Genomic DNA, 23,057 nt, shown 5'->3' on the forward strand with positions numbered 1-23,057 from the left:
GTGTGGAACTAGTACAACCTGGACAAGGTTGTACTGGTAATTTTTCTAGGAGATATATGAAAGAGTTTCTTGACAAGTTATCGGATCGTGAAACTTTTTTTGGTGGACGACATTTTTGAACAGCAAAGTGCACAGACAACGATGTTTTGTTGATTTCCTGCTATTTTTAATTAATTGAATTTATACTTGGTACTTTGTAAGTCGTTGATTTTTTTTTCTCCCTCCAATACGATGTGTTTTGATCCTTTGATCACAATTTTAATCATGTAGTGTCATCACAGGGTACGAAAGAAAATTCAGTGATTTCTACCCTATGTCTCGACAGTCGGTACGCAAATTTTATACAATTGTTGGTATAGTTGTACATGGTATATCATGCTTATTAATCAATGTGTTCTGAAGTTTCTTAATCACGGTGACAGTTGAGGTAGAAAAGGTGCTACAGTAAAAGTATAGTGAGATTAATAAAAAGCCTTTTTTACATCCCGTTTATTTTTTTATGTGATATTGTTAACGGAAAAGCACCATCTTTGGCTCTTTGATTTTCATTTGGCGAGCTTCCACCTTGTACATGTGTGTCAAAAAGTACAAAATGTCTTTAATTTTGGTAATCTTCCTTCAATCCACATTTGACACCAATTTGACAATCTTGAATTGGACAGTCGTTTCCTATCAACCTGTCACAGCATCACCACAGCATGTTGATCATTTTCCATGGAGCAACTACCCTCATGTCTACCATCATCACATCCATCCTCTATCCTAAAACACCCTTTTACCAACATACTAATCATGTCTCCTCCTGATGTGTCCAAACCAGCAGTCCCCTCTTACCTTGGCCGCTCTTATGAAATATTCCATGATCATGTCCATCCTGGTCACTCCTAGAGAGAACCTCACCATCTTCATTCACACCAACCCTCAGCTTGTTATCTATCTATGGTGAGGTACTCGGACGTTTGGTCGCCGGACGTTTGGTCGCCGGACGTTTGGTCGCCGGACGTTTGGTCGCCGGACGTTTGGTCGCCGGACGTTTGGTCGCCGGACGTTTGGTCGCCGGACGTTTGGTCGCCGGACGTTTGGTCGCCGGACGTTTGGTCGCCGGACGTTTGGTCGCCGGACGTTTGGTCGCCGGACGTTTGGTCGCCGGACGTTTGGTCGCCGGACGTTTGGTCTCCGGACGTTTGGTCGCCGGACGTTTGGTCGCCGGACGTTTGGTCGCCGGACGTTTGGTCGCCGGACGTTTGGTCGCCGGACGTTCGGTCGCCGGTCGCCCGGACGTTTGGTCGCCTGGACGTTTGACAACATGACAGAGAGTTTACTGTTGAAACCAGCTTTCAAAATTATATTCATGAGAGAGAGAGTTTAATATCTAAACGTCAGGGCGACCAAACGTCCGGGCGACCAAATGTCCGGTCACGCGCTAAGAAGTAGATCTGAGAGCAGAAAAGAACCCGACCACTCAGGACTGTTTAGGATACTTAAAAGCACATCGAGTAGTTCTTTTGAAGCTGCAAAACTTTCTGGAGGCAGTATGTAAGAAATCAATGTCATTAACTAATGGAAGTTGTCCTGTGGGATACATTTTAGTGGTCTACAGCCCCGTTTGTTTGACTGGTATTATCTTTGTAAAGGTAAAAAAAAAGGATGAAAGGAATGCAGCAGTGTAGAGGAAATACCAAAAGTCATTTCCAGTGTGTGTGTGGCAGTGGTGTGTGACAAAATCAAAGGTAGACAACATCCAGGCTCTGTGTGTTTTCCTCTAGGCAATGCAGTTTTTTGCCCTGTCACGTCCACAGCTCTGATCAGAGGAAACGTGTCAGTCCCTCATGTATCATAGCCTTAACACTTCTGCATAAAGATTCCCATGCTCCTTATCACTCTACTTTTAATTTCTACCCTACTTTCCATTTCATCTGCCTCCTCGCATCTACACATCCACTTTATTTTTTACATGACACACAATTTTCCCGACTCATCACATGGATGAGGGAAAATGAGAGGGGAAAAGAATTAAAAGATGTATGGAGGGTGGGATGTCAAGTGTAATCTCGTCATGCTGACACACAGATTTGATTACCAGTTAAGAGTTTTGGAAGCCAAACAGACTCCTGGCGGTTGCTTTCAGGCCATATGCATTAAAATATTAAAATATGCAGAAAACGTTTCACTTGGCTATGCAATGCTGACATATTTAAAGTTTAGCTTTGCTACTCTAGGGATAATCATAGCTCAGATACTCAGTGTGTCAAAAGCTTTTCAGTGTACCCATTGCAAGCCTATCCTGGACAATATAAAGTAAGGAGTTTTATTTTTTCCTTGCCAATGATATGGGCACTCAGGACCAATCAAAAGTACAATTTAAATCAAATCCTATACTAAAATAAAATCTGTCAGAAGTAATATATATTCTTCAGTCGCAGGTGTTCAAATGGAAATGTCATGCCTTATCATTGATAAAAAGTTAAATGGGCTAAAGCAAGCCGCAGCAAGCAGCAAGAGAAATACTAACCCGTATGCAGTATTTATTTAGGGAAGCAAACTCTGCAAACTTTTTGTGATTGAATCTATAAATTATATATGTCAAGTGAAGATGCCCCAAACTTGAAGAATATTGTCATCAGTTACACATCAATTTGATACCTTATCTTTAATTTAGATGTAGCCATTGTCTGTCCTTAACTGTCAGCCTTTACTACTCTGACTATTGCACGTTTGGTTTAATTCCAAATGATATGGAAATATACATATTTACTTACTTGGATTGGAATCTCAAAGTTAAATGATTGTTTTACAGTCTACAGTTTTTAAAAAAGCAAAAAAAAAAATTAAAAACAAACTTAACTTTACGGTAAAATACGATTGTATAGTCCTGTGCGCCTTTAAATCCAAAAAATACGGTACTCAAACCATTTTCTCTCCGTATTTTAGAATGTGCATTGTTATCAATGTGAATACATTATGGGAGAAAAATATAGATATGAAATGATAAAATATATCTAATATAATCCATCTGTAAAAGTTCTGCTGTGTATGCAAGGTGTCCTGCCGGGCACCTCACTGAGTGTGTTTGAATATTTATGCAGATGGTGCTTGAAGAGTCACAGGTGGACAGCTATTCCTCATATCTTATTCTCCCTCAATTGTGGACTACACTGTACGATGAAAATCAATCATTCGCAGGTAGGGAAGCGGAAGCTTCACAAACATGGTGACTGGTGAGATGGAGAACATTGCATCTCGGTTCCTCTCTGTCACCGGAAGGCACAACGGCATCCCATTTGTTTGTGTCTTCTACATCAGTGACTCTCAAACATTTTACAACAAATATCAACTCAAAGAATACTCAGCAATCTAGAACCACCAACCTTGTTCTGTATGCCAAAATGTTCAGAGAAAAGCAGAGGCTTTATATTAAATAACACTTTGGTGATGCAAAGGCCAAAGTTCATAGCACATCAGTATATAGGTATTTTCTCTATGCTAACCCTGTTACTATGGCTTTTTTATGCTACTGTAAATTGTTGATAGTTTTATTTTTCTGTACTTCACTGATAACCCACCTACTTCATTGCTTATAGTATATCTGTATAGTTTCTGTATACCATTGCCAAATAGTATATCAAGCCGTCTAAAATATTGTAATTTATCAAACAAATTAATTATATAAAGGAAACCCATAGAAATAAACAGTTGTTATTAATTATTTCCTCATCTTACCTTTTGGTTTGCACAGCCAGGCCACCGGGGCACAGTAAAATATATATTAATGCAAATTTTACATCCTGCAAGTTACTTGACAAGACACAGTTACATTAGTACATTTTAGCATTTAAATTTTTTTAAAGTCTAACTTCAGTCAAAATTATTTTGTGCAAGTACTTGACATGGAAAAAATGCAGTGGTGGACCATCAGGGCCTGCAAGGTCTTCTCCGCTGGCCTAAAAAAATATCTGAATCACAGACTGATGTTAATTATATTTTGGCGATGAATACTTATTAAATAATTCCAAATTGTCTGTCAGATTCCTTTCATTGCTTTTCCCCTGGTTGTGCTGCTTCCAGATGTGTGTTTTCATATTTAAGCATTTAACCAATCACATCTCAGCCATTATTTGTTGCCAGGGTCAGAAATCACAATCAGTTCTGCAGGCCATGCAGCATAAAATAAGCGTGGATAAAACTGTTGCTTTAACCAGTCAGATTTCGAGTTGGAAACACCAAAGCCTTCTCAAAGGCGTGGGGCAACGTCATCGCTTTCACTAACTATGATTGGCTAGTGATAGAGGGGACTAGATAGAGACTGTATCTGTAACGAGCTGCACAAGCAAGTATATTGTTGTGTTGATTTCATAGAGGACGAGAAGAAATGGATATGGTTGCAGATTTAAATACACGTTATTATGAAAACAATTATTTTTTGTTGTTGTCTATTTTTAATATGCATGACCAAGGTCAGAGTTCAAACAGCCACCGCCATTCTTCAAAATGGCGAATGAGCCAGGAGCCAGTTCGGGAGTGGACTGCAGAGAAGCTCAGAAGTGACGATTTACCGAAGAAAGACCTGATAAAGCTCTCACAGGGCAATGCAGCGCATTCGGCACGTGGTCATTTGGGGATTTTGAAGCCCCATGTCTCATTTTAAGAGTGCCTTTTGACGGGAGCATGCGTTGATCGCGTGCTGTAGCCCCACGTGGATGGAACCGAAAATGTTTGCAAACGAATTGGCTACATTGCGTTATCTATAGCTCTTTATGTTTCAAAAGAAATCATTCCATTGTGTGTTTCAGTTGCTCAGCGCGCACAGACTTTTGGGAAACATCAAGAATGTGGTCAAAACGGCCCAAAAGGAGCAGCTTGTCGACGCCATAATGAGCTGTTTGTCAGCAAGTGAGTCATTTTTTTTGAATACTAATTTTTATTTTCTCTATCCGTGTAATAATTACATTTCACCGTTCACTATTCAAGGCATTGCTCAATTAGCTTGTTTTTTTCTATAATGATACATTCAAATTTTGAATGAAAACACTTCAACTGGTCTGGTGTTGATTTTTAATAGCTAGAACCTATTGTCATGCTTTAAGCATGATATGCGCACACGCATTCCCCTTTCACCCGAAACAGGAAATGATTAATGATCATTTCCTGTTTCGTTATTTAAGCAGCTATGAGTCATAGCGCTTGGGTCCGAATACATTCACGTTCGCGTCACGACAACGCGGCGCGACCATAACACTTTTACGTGCACCCTATGTGAGTAAATATGTGCCGCGTTGCATTTGTACGGTTTTCTATTGCTTAATACGGGGAATTCCAATCATTAATACGGGGAGGAATTGGCCCAGGTTGACAGGTATGCTATGTGGATAACTCACACCCAGACAAGTACCACCAGTGGAGGTGTAACGATTAAACAGTACACTTATAGAATACTATACGTATACCTTTACCCTGGGCTCGTTTTCCCTTCACTTTCTTAAAGACATCAGGGCTTGGACGTTTTCAATTTTAGTTTTAAATGTGCTTTAGGCTTTGTCCAAACCACAAGTGAGACATTCATTCAACCATAGCACATGGGCAATTTTTAACTCAAGTTTAAACATGGTAAAATAACCATTTCCCTGTGTGTAATTGGAATATTTATTTAAAAAAAATATGAATGGATTTGAAATGATTGACTGGAAAAACTCCACCAGGATGAAATAACATGGGAAATGAATGTGGGTCATCTGTGCATCAACATGGTTGAATAAGCAATTACGTAATCACGCTGTGGTGTTTTGTGGTGGTTTAAAGCCATGGAGATGGTGGAAGAGGTGACAAAGCAGGTGAAAGCTGTCAAAATCATGAAGACCAAAGAAGTCAAGGCAGAATTTGTGGATGAGGTAGGGCCCAAGTGTTTCAGGTTATTATTTTCATGTCATGTGTACTAAACCTACTCATTTTGTATCTTGCTTTTCTTCAGGGTCCACCCAAGTTTACCAAATCAACACTAAAGAAAGGTGACACGGTGAGCTGCTGGTATATGGGGACATTGAAGGACGGCATGGTCTTTGACGTCCAGTATGTTTTCCATATCTCCCACCATGTCGAAATCAAATGATCAACTCATCTGCAAGCTGTCCAGGAGCTTGATCATTTGATTTTGGTGTTGGAAGACATGGAAAATAGACTGGATATGGGCCCTTGAGGACTAGAGTTGAAGATCCCTCTTATTTTTGAGTCTCTCTACCTCTGCAGTGGTCAAAAAGAAAAAGCAAACCAAGCCACTGAGCTTCTAAGTCATCAGAGGGGTATTTCTAACATTTCCTGTGGCTTTAATGTTGGTTGCCTTCTTTTGCAGTGGGATGAAGGCTTGCTGACTGAGTAAAGGAGAGATGGCACATGAGTGGTGTTATGGGAAGAAAGGCTTTCTTGGTAAGTATCTTTTTGATATCTAAGTTGGTAGTTTTTTGGTCAACATTTTTTGACTTAATTAGTCCCCAGTCTTTTTTTAATGTTGGACTTTGTGTATGGTCCATTTTCTGTAATGTTCATCCTCACAAGGGTCACGGGGGTACTAAAGCCTATCCCATCTAACTGAAGGCAGTAGGGGAGGGAGCCCTCTTGATTGGTTGTCAGTCAATCGAGACAAACAACCATCCACACTCACACTCAAACAGACACGGGGAGAACATGTAAACTCCCCACAGGATGGTCGAAACCCACCAGGGATTGAACCCCTGATCTCAGAACTGTAAAGCGGGCGTGCTAACCACTCTTCGAACATGCCAACCACTTTTCTACATTGCCCTCCGCTATTAGTATATACATACTATAATTTCTCATCTCATTTTCTGAACTGCTTTATCCTCATAAGGGTGCTGAGCCAATCCCAGCTATCTCCGTGCCAGAGGCGGGGGGCACCCGGATTTTTTTTTTTCAAATGTGTCGTAGCTGTAGTTGCAGTAAAGGTTTTATAGCCCAAAAATTAAAAATCGAACTCCGCCTATCGATGTACCAACGGTGACATTTCTAATGTTCATTATTGGGCTGTTTAATACTATAATATATACCAAGAGTTTTCTTGTACCCGTTTGGTGTGAATCAATCATCTCAGTGACCCAAATGAAGGACAAAAGCAGATCTCATCTCTGCTCTGTTTCAGTCCTGCTACAAGTCATTATCTTCTGACCTCTTATTTCACTGGCTGTCACCTCCTGCTGCCCCCACCATGCCACAGATGTAATCACATATATTCAGTCATGAAGATTAAATTGCACCCACTCTAGCCTCTCCTGAGCCCACTTCCTCGGCAGAAAGGAGACCAGTCATCTCTGTGTGGCTCAGAGAACAAACAAATTGCATGCCCTCACACAGTCGAGAACAGCATGATCACTGCATTGAAATTGTTGTTCAGGCGGCATGGAAAACAGGGTAATGTGTCTCAGTAAAATTAGCAAAGCGAATTGTTACAAGCTTTTGTTGTTGTGGGTGTTTACAGATGCAATTAGCTCACAATGCTGTGAATAAAACGTTCAGGTTATCCATGCAGAAAAAAAGGGAATACTAGACCACTCACAATGGATATTTTACAAACAATGCACACACCATTACATTACAAGTGCAACAGGAGACTCTTTGCAACAATCTTTCATCGAAATGATCTTTGATATGTACGATATAGTCCAAATGGCAAACAATAAAAGTTAGTATGCATATTGGGCATTCAAAGATCAGGATCAGTTTAATGAAGATCAGTTTTGAGAAAAGAATAAGTCACTTTTGTAAATCTTTTAAGGCAAATTGTTTTAGGCCCATGTGTACAATTTAATGCGTGGTCAAATATTCTAGCTATGGTAAAAATGACACTGCTCAAAGTTTTGGAATATGTTTTCATATATGTATTTAACATTCTCTGTGAAAAATGAGGGGTTAATTCCAAATTGCACTCCTTTGTAAGTTGCACTTACGTAATTCTTATTCTCGCTTCAGATAGTGCTAAATTGTTTATGCAGTGTATGATGTCATGTTTAATGTACTAGCATTTCAAGAGTATACAGTGAGAATACGGTGGGGAATGATAGCAGTCAAAAATGAAAATCAGATTCTCAATCAAAGTAGTAGAGGCATTCTGCAGAAAAATCTATTTTACCACTTTGTGACCTCTAAGATCTAACCATTACAATTAATTCGCCCAATGTAAACATGTGCTAAAGTGTTTCAATCTTAGCAGTAAATAAATCTATTTAAAAATGTGCACTCTGGGAAAAATTCTGCAGCTTTAAAGTCATTAACAACATTCAAAGTTGAGTGTTCTCATAAAAAATAGAGGCCTGCACGATGATCCTGGTATCAGATAATGAAATTCCCTTTGCTTCCAAAATTCAATCACAATGTACTAAGACCTCACTAAGTCTTAAAAAAAACCTGCATTTGCATACCTTTTTGTAAGGTTACACATGAAAAAAAACTTAAGTGGTTCATTGACACCAGACGCTGCATGGAAAAGTTTTTCTTTTCATGTCAAAGATGTCATTGAAATATGAGGAAAAAGAAATTATTCGCCAAGATGTTGTGTAAAGTAGGCCAGTCTAGAACTGCAGGACCAGACTTTTATGGTTTTAGATGGCTGCCACAATTCCATAAGCGTTGTGAAATACCGCAAATGACAGAAACTTCTGTTTAACGAATCCACACCGGCGGGTCATTTACAACGTGAACACGTAGTGAATTTCACAATAAAATGATAAAATGATATTTGGAATATGAACACATTTAGCATGCGTGTGCTATGTAGTTTATCATATGGGTTGATTGACCAGTGCAAAGATGGCGTCTTTAGGCGTTTATATATGCCAGTCTATAGTTGAAATTATTGAAATGCTACCATCATAAAAAGCCACATAAAGCAAAGTTTATGTTGGGATGCAGAAAAAAGAAAAATGGGCAACCCAAATAAGGGAGATTTTTTTTAAAGCAATAAATGTGGCAATGTGATGCTGGGGGAGAAGCTGAGGGAAAGGAGGAAACAAGAGACGACATCCTCATTCCGACTGAACGTCCGCTTAACTTGCCTTTGGACTCATGCTCTGTGTAGGCTGACAGCAGCAAGTTGAGAGTTAGGTAGAAACAAATGGATTTAACCTTCTACTCAGATGCTTGGCAGTATTTTCTAAAGTTTTAGGGGTATCAGGCGAAACAAACCACACTTGGGGTTAAAAAAAAGTTAAAGTGTGAATGGGATTTTTCTTGTTTTAATCAGGCTGCCACCAATCACGACCTTTCCTGAAAGCTTTTGTTGTCTGGAGGCTCACAATTGTCCATTTGTTATTTGTCAACTATCCTTATTCTGCATACAAAGGGACTACTGTGGTATGAAAATGTGTGGGTAACCCTGATGATTTTCAAGATTGTTTTTTTTTTTATTCCTCATCAATTGTATGGAGCAGCAATTCAAGCTATATGGAATATAGCTGGCAAAACAGTAATATTTGAGAATATAAAATGGGTTAGTAGGGGTTAAGAAAAGTGTACCATGACAATGTCAAAAAAGAAGCTATATGCATAAAATTGGACTGACTTGATAATTCTGTCACATGGGCACCTTGCATTCCTCCCTCAGTGGCACGGGGGTGGTCTTATAAATTACCTATACATTTCACAGAAATGCGTTTTAAAGGGGGTAACAACACCTCGATCATGTGCATCCCAAACTAAAGAGTCATATTTAACAACTTGAAAATACACAGAATTCACCTTTTCTGATGTGTAATAATGGGGGGAAATGAAGATATATTTAAATCATTATATCCAAGAAATGTCTAATGTGAGTGGTGGCAACCATTTTATCAATCCGGTACTGATTTACTCAATGAAATGCAAGCATCCCAGATTTCCCAGGTTTTCTCATGATCTCATTAATACCCATTATCACATACCATTCTGTTCGGTTTTGTCTGTTTCTATGTGTGTGAGTATATCTGACATTACAAAATGGCTCACAAGTGGTGGTGTCATTTACACTTGTAGGCCCAGTTGGTACATATCTCGATTGAGTCCAGGGAAGGGTAATTTGACCGTAATCATCATACCTTCTTTGAACATTCAGGTCAGCAAGCTCCACCTAGAAAAGTTGTTGAAAGTTTTGACTACGCCGTCAGCCTCACCTCTTGCCAACACTTCACTTTGGAATTGTCAAACAATGAGCCTTCAGCAAGCTGTAAGTAAAAATATGTAATATGCTTTGTTTTTCCATTGAAGACCTCTAAAAAAATGTCAATTTTTATTATTCAATACTTTGCGAAACCGTCAGTTTATACTAGGTATTGTCTGCCCACATAAAGTAACAAAATGGAAACATTTTGAAAATAATTAATTTCACGTCTATAGCAAATTTTCACAGCCATTACTACAGATTTTCTTGACGCAATCTTTGTAGCAATTACACCATATGAAAAATCAACAATTATTATTTGTTTATTTCTTTTATTAAAAAGAAATGATACTGCAAGCTCTGCAAGTAATTATTAATTTGTTTTGGGGAGAAGAGCTCAGGATTATTCTGTATTCTGTCTGAAAGTTTTAGTGTTTCTGGTCAGTGCATAGACATAGAAAAATAATTTTGAGGGACAATGCATGTTTGTGTTGATGTGTAAATACATGTCAGAAGCGGCTGAAGAGGAAAGTGTGAAAACGGAAGTAAAGAAAAATAAAACAACAGCCATACAAAAGGCTCCAGCTCCCCTCTGATTGAATTTGTTGAGGCGTAGCATTGAGAGCTCACAAACACTGATTCACTGATTTATGTGTGTAGTGTGTTTGAGTGTTTCCGACCGTTACCCAAAAGAAAAAGATGGAATTACCCTTCCAGATGTGGAAAAATTGGTATATGCGTGTGCGTATGCATGTGTGTGTGTGTGGGGGTGGGTACTTCTGTTTTAGTGGGGTGCTTGTGTGTGTGCGATAAGAATATTTGTGTGTGCATCAGCATTCACGCAGTCCTGTGAGTGTGATTAGATATTTACTCTGTGCTGCAGTGTGATTAAGTGTGGTTTGAAGCAGTGGTTTTACGCTACAGTGAGTCACTGACTGCAATAACTATATTCATATGGGAAAAAAGTGAGCAAAAAAGGGCAAAAAAGAAGAAAATAAAAACCGCAAAACAGCACCCATTTCATAAATGCTTTTAAATGCTTCATCACATTCAAGAAAAAGTAAATCTAAAATCTTCAATGTGTAAAGTAATCAAATTGTAACAAATGTTCAACGAACAATGGAAGAGAAAGCTGAGTTCATGGCCTCCTGTAGTATAAAAGCAGCATTTCTGCATAAACCACCAATTAAAAGAAAATGTACAACATAATTTAAAAATCAAATATATGCATGGAAGAGTCAACTAAATTAAAATTAGGTCATGGAGGATTACCGATGCTAGAACCAATGGTTTGATGATTCATATCATTTTGCTTTTATCAAGTCGGATTAGAAAAATAAATCATTTGAGGCTAATTGAAATGTCTACGCACTGCACTCATGATTTTCTGTGACCCTTTGAGGTACTGCAGATTTCACTGGGGAACTCTGTTGACGGCAAAATAAGTCCTTGGAACATACCAGTTTTAATTGCGATTGATTTACAGATGGAACAATCAATACGTTAGAGTAGTTAATTAATCGTGGAAGTATAAACTCAAATCAATCAAAATGGAATCACATTTCTTTTAATGGGCCAGTCTTGCTCAGCCGACTAACGAATATAAAAGCATTTTGAACACGTTAAAATTTATTTTAACTTTAACTCTGCAATCATTTGTGGGGTGAATCATTGGAGTAGTGGGAAGATTTACACCCTTTTGCCAACAAGTTGAAGCTATTGAATTGGAAAGAATCCAGCGTATGCATGCAATTTGACTATGATCACTTTAATCTATAATTTTGTGCGTATGCATTTTGTTTTCCTCAATACATCATACCAAATATCTAAGCTTAGTTTATTAGGTCAGCATCCAACATAAAAATACCACTTTGTTATGTTTATTCATTTGAAATCACATCCTGGTTGAAGGGATCCAAGATGGCGGCGCGCACGGGTCCAGCGGCTCTTTGCTCTCCAGTTTGGTGTTTTGTTTTCTCAATCTTATCCTTATTTACGAACATCTGCGAGGCAAACTTTTTCTACAGTTGCCAGGATTTAATTACTCTTGGTAGGAGATGCGATATATCCATCACAACAGATTACCAACGAACCTACAATATCCCAAAGGACATCTTGAGACCACAGGGATCTCCGTGGATAGTTGCCTCACCAATTTCGTTATACGCAGCTGTGTATGATGACAATAAAGGCTTTTGATTTGATTTGATTTGATTTGATTTGATTTGACATACAGATTTTTTACAGTGTAGTAATGGGGAAGTTGTTTAAAACTGATAAGAGTCTGGTGGGTGGTCCCACAACCAGATAAATGCAGCAAAATCAGAATGTCAGAATCACAATCAGAATGTTATAAACTATGCCTATTGACGATACAAAATTGTGCTTTTACTTTTAGTTTGTCCTTCAGAAACCATCCATGTTTTACTCATCTATGATTGAACCTGGGGCTGACTGTCTATAAGGGCACTGACCAGAATGTGAACCCTCATTGTCTGCATGAAATGTTGCAAAATGTACCATTACAGCATCAGCACTTCAGAGTTTAAGAGCATTTTGTTCCAATCCTCATGAGGTGTTGGACAATTTGCTGGTTGGAATCTTTTTTTTGCCAAAAATGAAGCTAGAAATACTTTGAATACAGAACGTAATGTGGAAGATTAAAAAAGTATTGTGTCATTTTCTATTAAAACACTTGGCTGGTTATAGTAAAGGTACACCTCACTGGAGATAATTTCACTACTGTCATCTTTAGTGACATACATGCATGATCTTCATATCGTAACATTTATGGATGATGTGTTATTCTCATGCATGCACAGTGAGTTTCTCATCAGAGTATAGAATTGCAGAAATAAGCCAGTGTTTAGAATGACATACTGAATTATGAGAACCACTTTTTAAAGGTTAAAGGCTTTATCTAAGAGTGATTTAATGCAGAGATATCAGCATGAGAAAAAGTCCCATCTAATCTTTACTCTGAAAATTAATACACTTTTCCCCTGTTTTGACAGGTTAAGCAAACACACCATTAGATCATTCAAACTTGTTTAACTTTTCTCTCTTGTTAGTGTATCCGGTTACCTCTGAAAACAAGCTTGAATGCTTACCTAGAGTGTGAATGTGTGAATGTTGCTCTCGTGAGTGTGTGTGTTTGGGAACACGTTCTGATAGATTTATAGGCCTCTCACATAGGCTGGAACAATCAAGCAATCACTGCAACTCATATCCTCTCCTCTAATGAAAAAGAAAAAGTTCGAGTGAACAGAAAAAAAGTGAGGGAACGAGCAGAGGACAACGAAGGAATTGGAGCTGATTGATGAAGTGGGGGTGGGGTGGGGTGGGGTGGGGGCAAAAAGAACAAAGAGGGAGAAAAGCTGGGATGGATAAGTGAGTCCAGAATCAATAGGTGCGAAAAAGTTGCTCCACAAAAAAGTGGTTTACTTTTGTGTCTATGTTTGTGCTGGGGCGTGAGAGAGAGAGCAAGTAAAATCATGATCACGAAAAAACATGGAAATGTGGCGTGATGAATAAAAATGGGTCTTTGATATCTTTAGACTAATCATTGTGATCCAATATTATGATCATTTTTAAAGAAACTAAGCCACACTGATGAAACTTTTCATTGTGCCTTTTTATGAGATCAAACGATAACGAGGTGAGACGGGGGGAATAAAATCAAGATCCGTACTCAGGAATGAATTGCGGTGTCATATTCTAGTATAAGAACCAGTGGAGAAGAACAATTTGTATGTTGAGATTGGCTTGTCTGTTGCAAGTCAGATGGCAGACAGAACACAGCAGAATCAGAAATGTAGACGAAATAGCTACTGAAGGTACGCAACCATCACCATTAAACAAAGGACAGTTTACGCTCTTTTTCATAGTTTGTGTTTTTTGTGTGTGTTTTGGTTTTGTTTCATTCTTGTTTGTTTACTTTTCTGCTTTTGGTGTGTTCCTATGTGTTTCTTGTCTTTGTAAATTCCAATATGTCAACATTTTTGCCTCCTATTTCTTGTGTTAACCACCTATTTCTGACCTCATTCCCTAAATTAAGCACCCTGTTTTAGTTTTGTCCTTTGTTGGTTCAATGGTGATATCAATGTAACATAATGTTAGTGCCTCACTGCATTCATGCCTGTTCTTCTGGTAAATTGATGTTTTGATGCCCTGCCTTTGGTTTCTTTCATTTTTTCTTTCCTTTTGGATTTTTACATTTTTAGAGTTCGCAACTACTGTGATTTGCTTCCCTGCTGAACTGCACTTGCGTGCACCCCTCCTTTTTTTGTCGCTCGCCCTTGTTATGTTAGTTTGTGCCACGGTCATTGAAGACTAAATGCGAATGTAAATATGATTGGTGGTCTACCTATGGGTGGCATGCCGTGGAGACAAGTTTTAGTGTGTCATAGTTCTCGCTTCAAGTAAACTAGGACAAGGTCCACCTCAGCTGCCATCGAAAGGATCACAAGCAGTATAGAAAATAAAATAAGCCATTGAATTCTCGTTTGCCATCACCAGCACTATTTCGTATGGAAATCATTAAATGGCATAAAAGTCTGGAAACCAAAACACTCTTTAAAAAAAATCAACTTTTTATCCTTGTGGTTACAATTTATCCATCCTGTTTTCTGATTATGACTGCCTGGGCTGTGAGGGTACAAAAAAGCCATGTGCTTTTCTAGATAAGCTCAAGTTGTTCTCTCAGGAATACCCCATCCCAAATCACTCGTGTGTCTTTTACACAAAGTCCCCCTCTCTTGCGCTCGTACACGTGTGCACACACACACGCTTGTAGGTTAACGGGCACAACTTGTGTGCTAAACACTAAACACTAAGCACTCGTGGTCGCCAAATAAATGTGTTCCAACAACGTTCATGGCAGAGATAAAGTGCACACCTCCACAACAGAGACATAGCTGTATAAAAATGGATAGACTGTTTGCCGAGAGCTTGTGTTAGCTGCAGTCGGTCATGTGAACGATGAGAAATGAATTGCAGAGGGAAAAAAAGAGGGTAAAACCCTGTTTCTCAATAAGTGCTAAAAGAGACAACAATGTTGGCTATCTGCTGTAGGAATTTAAGAAATGTAGAGACTTGGTATACATTGAACTGAGTTTTAGAGAATCGATGACCTTATGTTTCAAAGTACATGACTGTAAGCTGATTTTGGCCTGGCATATGTTTAATGGACAAATGTTGACTGTCATGGCCAAAGTCATTTACTTTGGAGGTGCTGATAACAACGTAGAGTGTGACGTATTCATCTGGCGCCTCGGACACCTCATGTAAAACCTGTCAAAACTGCTCTGCCTGACTTTGTGTGATGTGTCCTGTGGGCTTTTAGGATTTGTTGCTAAACTTGCTATGTCCTTTTTCTGTCAGTGCTGATGTCAACAGCACATAGCACACAAGTGCTTTGTGCCTGTGGACTAGGCACTGTACCAGTGTCACATGGTTCAATATGGCCAAACACCCACCCCGCCCTGCCCGCTAGATTGCAGTGAAGATAAGGGGACCATAACTTATTGTCCTTTCCTCTTTATAGTGAATGTGATAAGTAATAAGGTGTAGACACATTTGTCAAGATTGACAGCCCATACTGCCCTTTCTCATTTTATCGCTTCACATTTGAATGGTGAGGTAGGAACAAGGAGAAGATTCCTTTTGGGCATGTTTAAGACAGCTCCCTCTAGCTATTTGGAGTTTGACCATATTGAGTGACCATCTCATTTCTTCGTAGAAGTGAATGTGATTTGTCAGAACCTGCAGCAAAACACACTTCAATCCAAAAGAACATGGCGGCCCAGTGGGCAAGTGGTAAGCACGTCAAGACCGCAGTTCTGAGATTTTGGGTTCGACAATCAGGTCTGGGTAGTCCAGTTTCCCCCCACATCCCAAAAACATGCTGGGTAGGCTAGTTGATCACTCCAAATTATCCCTAGATATGAGTGTGAGCCCAAATGGTTGTCATTCTCTTTGTGCCCTGCGATTGGCTGGTCACCAATTCAAGGTGCCCACATATTTAGCTGGGATAGGCTCAAGCACCACCGCGACCCTTGTGAGGATAAGCGGTACAAGGCTAGTTGATCACTCAAAATTATCCCTAGATATGAGTGTGAGCCCAAATGGTTGTCCTTCTCTTTGTGCCCTGCGATTGGCTGGTCACCAATTCAAGGTGCCCACATATTTAGCTGGGATAGGCTCCAGCACCACCGCGACCCTTGTGAGGATAAGCGGTACAGAAAATGAATGAATGTGTAAAAAAAGTGGTTGGAAAACATTGTATTAGGCTAATACAAAGAAATGTGCATTGTTTCCCTATTATGCACGGCTTTAGAGCAGATTCTACAGCAATACGAGAAAACACTGCCTCCCACTTAAAGTTCAACCCAGAGTTTTCCTGCAGATTTGCTGCATTGCCTGCTTTTGCTGCTGCTTGTATCACTTATGTTGTTCACGTAGTCAAATCCACTTCTATTAGCACAGCAGGATTATACACTAGCTTTACTGCCTTTGCCGCTAAACATAGGTTGCTCCTGTCAATTCAAGGACGGAGAAAGAAGTTGATTGCATATCTGTCAAGGAATGGCTCTAGGTTGTGCACATCAGATCTTCTCAGTCAGACAATGATATACATAGCCACTGTAAACTAAATCACGCTTATTTATTTATTTATTTATTCATGTAATTGTTTATTTATTAACTTACTTATTACCTATCTATTTATGTCTAAAATGCCTTTCCTATATCTGCATTCTCAGCCTCTTGCTACTGTGACAACGAAATTTGCCGAATACGGGATGAATAAAGTTATCCAATCCAATCCAATCCAATACCTCATCTCACCTCGTTATCGTGCTTTTTTCAGTTTAGTATCTCCAGGAGGCCTTTGATGACAGGAATGTTTTCAGTCTTTCTCTCCAGATTTGGTTTCCTCCTTGCAATTTAAATATGATTATTTTCAATTATATATATTTATTTTTTATTTTTATACAGATCTGTCTGTATATACAGTAAATGGAAAAACACATGCTATTATGCTCAGTTGGTGCTGTGGGTCTATTTCACAGCTGTAATGTGGATATAAGACATGTTAATAATGGTGATATTAGATCTTGAGCTATTCATACCATCTGTGCTCTCTAAATCGAGCCTGTAAGAAAGAACGAAACATCTGGAAATGGTATTCCAAACCGCCACACAAAATGTACACTCCGTGGGAAAATGCTATCAAATGCATGGTACATAAAAACGTGATAAACTTCCTTAGAGGCTGATAGAAATATAAGTTTCATTGAAAAAACAACAACAACAAATAAAAAGCTGTCTATCGTTGTCGAATCTTCACTGCATCGTTAAACCTGCTGCCATACAACTGATTTGTGACAGTTCCCCGAAACTTTGAAATATACATTCATTTTCTGAACCGCTTGTCCTCACAAGGTTAGCGGGGGGTTCTGGAGCCTATCCCAGCTGATTCCTGGCACCCATTGGGGGACACCCAGAATTAGTGGCCAGCCAATCCCAGGTCACAAGGAGGCAGACAACCATTCACAGTCACACTCATACCTAGGGGCAATTTAGAGTGTTCAGCCAGCCGACGTGCATATTTTTTGGATTTGGGGGGGAAATTGGAGAACCCACGCAAGCACAGAGAGAACATGCAAATTCCATACAATGAGGAGCCACCTGAGATAGAACCCTCGACCCCCTGAACTGTTAGGCCGATGCGCTAACCACTCGACCATAAAAATAATCAGAATAATCAATGAACAAAGATCCCAAAACTGGGCAGTGTCTTGATGACATGCCAAATACATGAGCAGCAAAACAAAGATCATGAGCGTGAATATGAAAATAGTTTTGAAAGAGTGTTGGGAAAAGGAGTCCCAAATGGAATTTTCATCTGAGGGCAAAGGGACAGAAACTGAAGAAAAGGATGAAACAGGCAGAGAGTAACTTAGTCATAATAGAATCGAGGGAGACCAATGAGGGTTATAGGGATATTTTTAATGTATATTGGAGGATAGGCTATATGAGGTGGACAGATGGAGAAATGGAGAAACAGAAAATAGCACAGCAACCCCAGGCAGAACACCCCTAAGACACACTCTGAAAAACAAATGATAAACCACACAGACACACTCCCAAAGAGAATTGACATACACAAACGCACGGATTCACAGTGTGTGGCACTTTCCCTGGAGGCAGCTCAGTCACTGAGGGGTCAGCCATTTATCCTGTCCCATTACTGCAGACACTGCTGTGAAATTGTCCAATAAATCAGTGTCTTGGGCAGAATAGCTCCCTCTGCTGCCCAGCCGTTTGTCATAAATGCCTCCGTTTCAAGCTCAAACATGCCAGAAACAAGTTATCCAATTTAGCTACCTCAAAAGCAAGGAAAGAGCTTATGATGTTTTGTGTTGACATTCATTTCACTGATTCTTGAGAATATTTTACAGAACAGGTGGTTGGTGGGATAGCAACCTTTCTGCATATATGCTTACTCAGCTGCCAAACGTTTGAATTGGTTTGTCTTCTCTGCCCTCAATTACGCACGCAAAAATTGAAAATTTCTTAGCATGTCATATTAATTTTAGTGGCTTCAGAAATAATTGTATTCTCTTTTTCTGTCTTCCACACATTTCATACAAAATTGGCATATCTCTATCAATTTTAAAGGCATTTAGGGGTTGTATTGGGGACCGTGTTGACTCGTTGCCACATTGGAGCTCTAGCTGATGAGTTGATCCCAATTGTTTGTTGCTAGTGCCTCAGAAAATCTTCAATTTCATTCTGTCATATTCATGACCATGTAACAATATTGATGAAAGGAAGAAGAAAAATAAAAAAGAACCATGAGCACTTCTAACAACCCATCAGAAAGTACAAGAAATGTGGAGGTAGCCATGCAGTGAATAGATTAAAGTGTCCAGTCTTCAAGAAAACAGTGCTGTTTTGCAAAAAGCAAAATCACTACCAAAGCTTTTGAAAGTTTAAGCATCATATCTTACCCAACGCAAACAGGGAAACTTTCAAACGCCCTGTACATAAAATGAGTGTGGACCAACCTGCATGGAAAGATGAGAAATTTTATGTGAATTATGTCAATGTTGGCAATGATGATAATTAATTAGTAATGGATTTGATAGAAATACAAATGGCATGCATTGTATGGGGGGAGATTTGTCAAAAATATATTTCCACACGTTTTGAGATCCGCAAATATATACAGGATTTTACGTGTTTTTCAAAACCATAAATAAACTGAATACAAAGACATCAACACAACACTTGTTTTTGCGCCCACTAAATACATACATGACAGGCCATTTCCCTCAAATGCTATTTGCAAATCTCACAATGAGAACGTATCCTTTGTTGAGATAATCCACCCTATTTCACAGGTGTGGCTATACCAAGATCCTGATTAGACAGCATGGTTAGTGCACAGATGTGCTTTTGGCTGGCAACAATAAAAGGACACTCTGAAATGTGCAGTTTTATCAACACAGCACAGTGCTACAAATGCCGCAGCTTTTGAGGGAACATGCAATTGGCACCCTGACTGCTGTAACGCATGGTAGGCCTGTTGGACACTAAATTTTCCCAATGTATGTTTTTGAGCATGAATGGTTGTTCGTCTCATTTTGCCCTGCATTTGGCTCGCAACCAATTCAAAATGTTCCCCACCTACCGTACACAGTTGACTGGGCCAGGCTCCAGCACCCCCCACAACCCTTGTGGACATAAGCAATAAGATAGATGAATGAATGAACATGTATTCACAGTATCACTTCTTGCCATTTTAGTTTTGCATCATAAAAAAAAGTGCTGGCCAATAAATAGGGCCAAAATGCTGTAAACGCAGAGTCATGGCGCTTCTTCGTTCTACTCAATAAAATGTGTTTTAATTAGTCTCTCACCGGGTCACACTGGCATAACCTACTACATAAGACTGCGGTAAAAGAAAAGAAAAAGTGAAACAAAACTGTAATAGTAGAAGTTTCCTACTATTGACTTATTGCAGACCCAGACATGCTTAAGAAATGTGGTTAAGGGGAAGAATGCATCCAAGACCAGAATTGACAGGAAACACCCACATTTAAGGGTTCTTCCAACTGGAATAAAGATGTAAAAATTAGAGGCTTAAATGGAAGAATGATTCTGCCAATACATCAAACATCACCGCTGTTTCACTAAGCAAGAATATGTTTGCATGATATTATTGTGGATGGTCTACATTAACGGTCTGATATCTACAACTCTTGGTTAAAGACCAAGGAAATCAGAAAGTTTATGAACAAATTTGAAAATAAAACCATTTCAATTAGCTAACCTTTCAATGAGGATATACTTTGATTGTCATGCATAGCCATGCTTGCAGCAGAGGGATTTTATGCTTCACTGGCTGCTATTCCTCGTATCAAGTAGATGAATGGTTGTGTTCATGAGGCTTGACTGAGGTCACGCAGTCCAAGTGCCATTGCAGAAAAGAAATACAATCTTCTCATCTATTTCCCATCTCTCTTAGCTTTATACTCGTTCACCTGTTAACCTCTCTTTGAAATCCAGTGGTGTCTTTGTGCATCATTGACCACACGAGTCTCCAAAAATGGAATACTTTGATGGGTCTCTCTGAGCCCTGCACATATTTACAGAACCAAAATTTGCAAGGATAGAAGTGTGGCAGAACTTTCAACTGAAACTACTTATTTATCTCACTTCAAGTCCTTGATTACTTTCGATGCCCTACTAAGTTCTAAGGGTATGGTAAAATTTGAATCTTATTCAATTTTAACATAAAGTAGCTGCTTTCTTCCCATTCCAGTAACATCTCAATGTTCCTAAAAAGTTTTGCCAAATCCAATTGTTGAAATTGAATAACATTATTCATAAATGGTCTACAAAGTTTGGACTATAACCTGACCAAGAATCAACCTCCTTACCAGGCAGACTGATATTCATAATGAAATCATTTTATTGTAAGCTTTTAATTTAGCAAATAATATTTTTATCTATATTATTACCAATTGTCTAATAATATGACATGCAGTAAATGAAAACCATTTACAAATTTCAGATTAATGAAATATAAATTTTTAGCATATAAACACATACATAGTCATCCTCATATCTTTAGTTTGAAAAATAATTACTTAATCTTGCATCTTTTATTAATTTTCTAAAAAGCAGCTCTTGAGACAATGTCACTCCTTCAACCTGATGGATAGACTTAAACAATGCCAAATGTTGATTCTCTTCCAAAAAATATTTACAATTACATTATTAAAATGCCATGCTGGCTTAAATCTCAATCCATCTAAAAGTTTTGCTTTCTCCAAATCAACATTTGTGACCTTGAAGAAGGATGTTGGTTGCCAGGTGTTTCCCTTGATCCTGTTGTCATTTGCCATTACCTTCACATTAATCCAGGAAGATTTGTAGACTGACCCCTCATCAAAACATTTAGTTCAGTGAATCAATTTAGCCTGACACACATGCAGTTTATTAATCAGATAATGTGGCTGGCTAAATGACTCAATGAAAAGAAGAGCAATGAGAGGCAACACTTCTACATTACTAACTTGCCATATGAGCAGCTCCATCACTCACAGTCGTCAAAATTATATACGGTATATACATATACAGAGGAGAAACACATTTTGTATAAAATATGTGCGAAACACAAAAAAAAGATAAGAAAGTTATTTATTAAGCCAGTAAGATGAATGACATTGGTATGGTTGAGTAGGTGAATGTGGAGAAGACAAACGTTTGGCAGCTAAGTAAACATACGTACACGCATGTCAACACACAACTTAAAATTATGTTACATTTGGTAAAATATCGATCCAAGGACGGCGGATGCGACTGTCAGATTCAACTTATTTATACAGAGAACATTTGGGATATTTGATAACCTGTTGGACACTAGGTATGAAGGCAAGCACTTCTAAAAACCTGTCAGCTATCCTGTGACAAGTGACTAGAACTGCCGCCTTGAAACGTGAGGTAGGCAACAAATTGTGATCCGAGATAAACATATTAGTATGTGTTCATCTTTGAGGCTTTCTGTCTCTCCAGCGATCTACTAACATGCAGTAAACCCTAAATTGCTGCTCCTCTGTCATTTTTATGAAAAATTCAATATCCTCATTAAATTGGAAAAACAAAGCAGGAGGCCACTCTGTGGAAGCAAACAGGCGCATTTTTCCTTAGTGATATTTCCAAAGTTTACGATCCACGTTGGATCAAAATTTATTTATTCATTATCAATAAAAATACACATTTCAGGGTCCCGTATAAAACATTATTGGGAAAGTATACAGTTTTGTGTAGTTTCGTTACGTCACTATAAGTCATTTCTAAATCATACCTAAAAAGTTAAGTTAAGAACAATGTTTTTGTTGAGAAGAAAGTTTTTATTAAGAGAGGACACTGTGACTAAAAGGAATTACCTTAGAGTAGAATGCAAATTAAATTGTGCTGCAATTGGCAGGGTGTGCTCTGCCTGGTGCCTATAGTTGGCTGGGATGAGCTCCAGCACCCCCCCTGCGACTCATGTGAGGATAAGCGCTACAGAAAATGTATGGATAAATAGACAGCAAGGCCGTTCCTGTGGAAACACTACGTATCACCCAACCTTGATGGAGAAAGGGAGTTTACATTGACACTCCACTCTAAACTGCTCGATTTTACCATCAATTTAAACCAGTTTAAAGTTTGATTAAAACTTGAATTTGGACTGTATGGTGACAATAAATCCTTCATGAAAAATTTACGAGGGCTTTGAATCTTTCAGAATCTTTACCTAGTTGGCGCATTCCTACCCATAAACTGATGTAGAGTGTGCCTCACGCCAAACAAACAAAAGAAAAAACAAATATGGCCTTCACGAATGTGGTTGAATAATGCACTG

The 23,057-nt window shown here is 38.8% G+C and overlaps 1 long non-coding RNA gene across 3 annotated transcripts in view; it reads left to right on the forward strand.

Moving 5' to 3' along the window:
* Positions 1-5,175: 5,175 nt before the first annotated feature.
* The window catches only part of LOC144083725 (uncharacterized), a 32,135-nt gene continuing 14,253 nt past the window's right edge, over positions 5,176-23,057 (forward strand). Inside the window, exons 1-5 of one of the 3 annotated variants that reach the window (XR_013303605.1) lie at positions 5,176-5,253; positions 5,797-5,885; positions 5,966-6,010; positions 6,344-6,417; positions 10,091-10,201. This is a non-coding gene — a long non-coding RNA (uncharacterized LOC144083725). Of the gene's footprint in view, positions 5,254-5,796; positions 5,886-5,965; positions 6,011-6,343; positions 6,418-7,147; positions 8,678-10,090; positions 10,202-23,057 lie in introns of those variants that run through there. The other 2 variants (XR_013303606.1, XR_013303607.1) reach the window with 2 other exon arrangements.

This window comes from Stigmatopora argus, chromosome 10 (genome assembly GCF_051989625.1).
Source record: "Stigmatopora argus isolate UIUO_Sarg chromosome 10, RoL_Sarg_1.0, whole genome shotgun sequence".
Lineage (NCBI taxonomy): Eukaryota > Metazoa > Chordata > Actinopteri > Syngnathiformes > Syngnathidae > Stigmatopora > Stigmatopora argus.